The following is a 3,894-nucleotide window of genomic DNA, read 5'->3' on the forward strand; positions in this document are numbered from 1 at the left end:
AATACTGCTCGAGGGTTCCAAGTTCTTTATAAAATTAGGAATTTCCAACGGTTCTTGTTTTATTTTGTCAATGAAATGCAAAATTCTCCAAGGGTTTGCGGAGATGTCCCATTTTGCAGCAGAAGCTTCAGCAGTTTAGGAGTGTGTTTGGAAATCACAAAGTGAAGCCCGGTTACAAACCCCATGTTTACAACATACACAAGGGTAGCTTGGTAATTTCATTTCCAACTTAAAAACCTAAGCTTATAAATTTACTTTACTTCACTAGACAGACAGCGCCGCCCTCATACTTTAAATCTAGATCTATACTTCAGAGTTCACACAAAACCTCCCTCCGTTGAGCGTTTATTTCTGTGCCGAAATGATTATGGAGATCAAGGTTATAAATGATCTAGTGACCGTCATACAGTCATACTTCAAATGGAGTATATCTCATATACTATGGAGGGGAGAAGGGAAATGGTTTGATTTGGATGCTTGGTATGAGTGGAGTCGGAAATTGGGTTTTTATTTGTGTTCTTCTTAATTTGATTTCCTGGTTGTTCAGAGGTTTAAGGTGTAGTTCCTGTTCTGGTAAGTGAAAATGAACAGAGTGTTAACCACCAACAACTGCAGAAGCATCGGAAGAGTAAGGATAAGCAAGTACTCAAATCAGTTTCAAATTTAATTTTTAATGACCTAATCTTAATTAGTTCCTCTTGTTCCTAATGCAGAGCAGCGGAGATCTCGCCTGTGGAGTCAATCGTACCCCCAAACTGAGAGTTCCCCCGAAGAAAATCTTAACTAAAGTAAAAAAGTATTAAAGAGCTACATCCCTGCCATCAAAAGCATTTCTAAGTATTAACAAATTCACTCTGTTTACAGATTTTTTTTAGCAAGTCATCCTGCAATTTTTTTTAGTAAGCATTTCTAAAAGTATTAAACAGCTTAAAGACGTGAAGTGTATGTGATTTTGCCTCGTCCTGCAATTTCGTTTCAAGCTGGCTAGAAGAATTGTAGATGTTAACATTAAATTAAAGGTTCCGATGATGATACCGTTTTCTGATTGGGATTTTGGCTACTTCTATCATTAGTAAGTTGTATTTTTCTCATTTTGGTTGATGTTTATCTATATTTCAGTTGTTTTCTGATTTTGGCCTCAATAACAAATTGTTAGTAAACTTTTTTCCAACGAGTATTGTTTGACTTATTTATTACACCGAGTCTGAGTATGTAATCTCATTTAGTTTAAATTTACCGCAGCATGAACAGTAGAATGTTCTTGGTAATCTGAAACATAGAGCAGAGGGATGTTTTATTCCCTTATTTCTGCTTTCGTTATTAATGGTGACTCATGATAAATAAGTGATACAATGATGAGATACTTAAATCCAGTAGGTATTTGCTTACACCCATAGTGTATCTCTAATTGCTTCACTTAATTTCCATTAAGTTGCTGGATTCTGTGCACAGCCTAGTAGAGAATCGATCCTAAGTCAGCAAACTAGTTATAGCTTGTAATACATCCAGAAAAAAGTTAACTAGATTACTAGATACAAGTAAAGCAACTAGCATTGCAATAGCATTTGTCTGTGACAGTAGAGATATGTGAATTATTCCCACAGTCGACTAATGTCAATTGCACCGAACCTACACTACTAAAAAGATGTCTGATTTTGTTGAGGAGGTTTGGGGTTATTATTTGATGATTTTGCTGAGGAGGTTTTGGAGTTAGTATTTAATTTCACTAGCATTTTGATTTTATGCAGTTTGTTAATTGGTTTTTCGTGATTCTTTCTGTATATGCAGAATAATCAAAGGATTCAAACAGCTGAGGGAGTAAAGAATCAAGTTGGCGAGTCAACAACAGAGGGAATTGAGATGAGTTTAGAGAACTAAGTTGAATATTCAATGACAGTGCAAACTAAGAGTAGTTCACTAGAGGTCCTAACAATGATGTAGTTTTCTGATTGCCATTGTGACTTCTCCACTTATGAGTAAGTCTTGTTTTTCTCATTTCATTGATTTTTGCCTAAATTTTAGATGTTTACTTGATTTTTGTGAAGTTGATCTAAGTTGCTCGACCAACCTATCACACCAAGTCTGAGTAGGTAGTGCAGCTAGTTTGATTTTAATGTTCACCTTGTACATTAGGAAGTCCTTGAGAAACTCGAACATTGAGTAGGGGAATATGGAAATCCTTTCTGCTACATGTAGTTGGATGAAGATTACAATGAAATAGGGACTTCTAAAGATTTTCTCATTGTTTTAGTGTTGCTTTCTGGAAATTCTCACTTCAACTTGTTTACTGCTTGAATTTATTAGCTTTTGTTCGTAACAAATTTACCATACATTTAGAAGGCTTAGATCATAGCGTCTTTTACTTTGAGTAGAAATGTTTGCTCAGTGAAGTTTTAGTTTTGCGGAGCTTATTGAGTAACATTAGATTCTTATTGATTCTCTCTTGATATTTATTTTTGTACAATAGAGTTTCCGCTAAATGCCTAAATTTATCATATCAAATGACTGTAATGGTTGCATCTATCTTAATTGGCACAAATGGGATGATTGAAGTTGTCTTAAAGTTGATGTGAAAAAATTGTTAAAAATGTAAACTTGATCTTTTATTAGCCTAGAAGAGTCTAGATAAATCTAGCACTAAGCTAGCTAAGCCGGTAGTCTCGAACTTGCTAGACAACTATGTCTAGAGAGTTCTGAACGTGAAAAGAAAGTAGATAATATAGATTATTCTAGAATAGCCTAGGAACTCAGTTTCTACAAATCTACTCTAGAGTATTCTAGTGTAATCAAAGTCGTTAGTTGGAGTATTTGTGTAGAGGTGGCTAGAGTCTTCCTAGGTCGGTGAAGCTACCCTAAAAGGGGATAGTGTGGTAGCATTTGAGGTGTAATCGAGTGAAAAGAAAGTTGAGTGGTAAGGTGAGAAAAGAAGTCAGTAAAAGTGTCTTTGTAAGTAAGGTATTGTACGATTCAAAGTTTTTGAAAAGTAATAGAAGTTCATCTCCATAAACCACAATTGAGTTATGTTTATTCATTTTCATTACCCATTTAGCCTATTAACCCCAAATCATTTCCAACAAAGTGGTATCAGAGCCATAGATCCTATGGCTACTGAGATGTTTCCCTTCCAAATTCCTAAACTCACCAAAGATAATTATGAAAATTGGAGCATTCAAATGAAGGCGTTACTAGGCTCGCAAGATGCATGGGAGATAATAGAAAAAGGTTATGTCGAACCGGAAGATGAAGCGGCGCTACCACAAAATGAAAAAGATACGCTACGTATTTCGAGAAAGAGAGATAAAAGAGCTCTTTTCCTTAAAGGCATGGATGGGTCGTCCTTCGAGAAGATATCAAGAGCCGCTAATGCAAAGCAAGCATGGGAGATTTTGCAAAATTCATACAAAGGCGTGGATAAAGTGAAGAAGGTGCGGTTGCAAACTCTAAGAGGCGAGTTTGAATCTCTCTCCATGAAAGAGTCTGAATTAATATCAGATTATTTTTCAAGAGTTTTAGTTGTTGTTAATCAACTAAGAAGAAATGGTGAGGTCATGAGTGATAGTCGTGTGATCGAAAAAATATTGCGGTCACTCGTTCCAAAATTTGATTATATCATCGTCGCAATTGAGGAGTCCAAAGACGTCGAATCCATGACCGTAGATGAGCTCATGGGATCGTTACAAGCCCATGAAGAAAGAATAAGAAAGAGAAGCAATGAGGGAGAAGTAGAACAAGTTCTACAAGTGAAGCTCACATTGAAAGGAAAAGGAGAGAGCTCTAGTAGTAATGCTAGAGGAAGAGGACGAGGCTACTACGGCGGAAGAGGAAGAGCCAAGCAGAATAACGATGATCAGAGGGGCCAGAGGTCAAGCTTCACAAGAGGTCGTGGCAGAGGAA

At 36.4% G+C, this 3,894-nt stretch overlaps 1 long non-coding RNA gene across 1 annotated transcript; it reads left to right on the top strand.

Moving 5' to 3' along the window:
- The first annotated feature begins 295 nt into the window (after nucleotides 1-295).
- Nucleotides 296-2,034, top strand: LOC113317382. Its single transcript, XR_003343482.1, has 3 exons — nucleotides 296-628; nucleotides 714-1,072; nucleotides 1,789-2,034. It is a non-coding gene; the product is annotated as an uncharacterized LOC113317382 (long non-coding RNA).
- Nucleotides 2,035-3,894: the final 1,860 nt, after the last annotated feature.

This window comes from Papaver somniferum, chromosome 10 (assembly GCF_003573695.1).
Source record: "Papaver somniferum cultivar HN1 chromosome 10, ASM357369v1, whole genome shotgun sequence".
In the NCBI taxonomy this organism is placed as follows: Eukaryota; Viridiplantae; Streptophyta; class Magnoliopsida; order Ranunculales; family Papaveraceae; genus Papaver; species Papaver somniferum.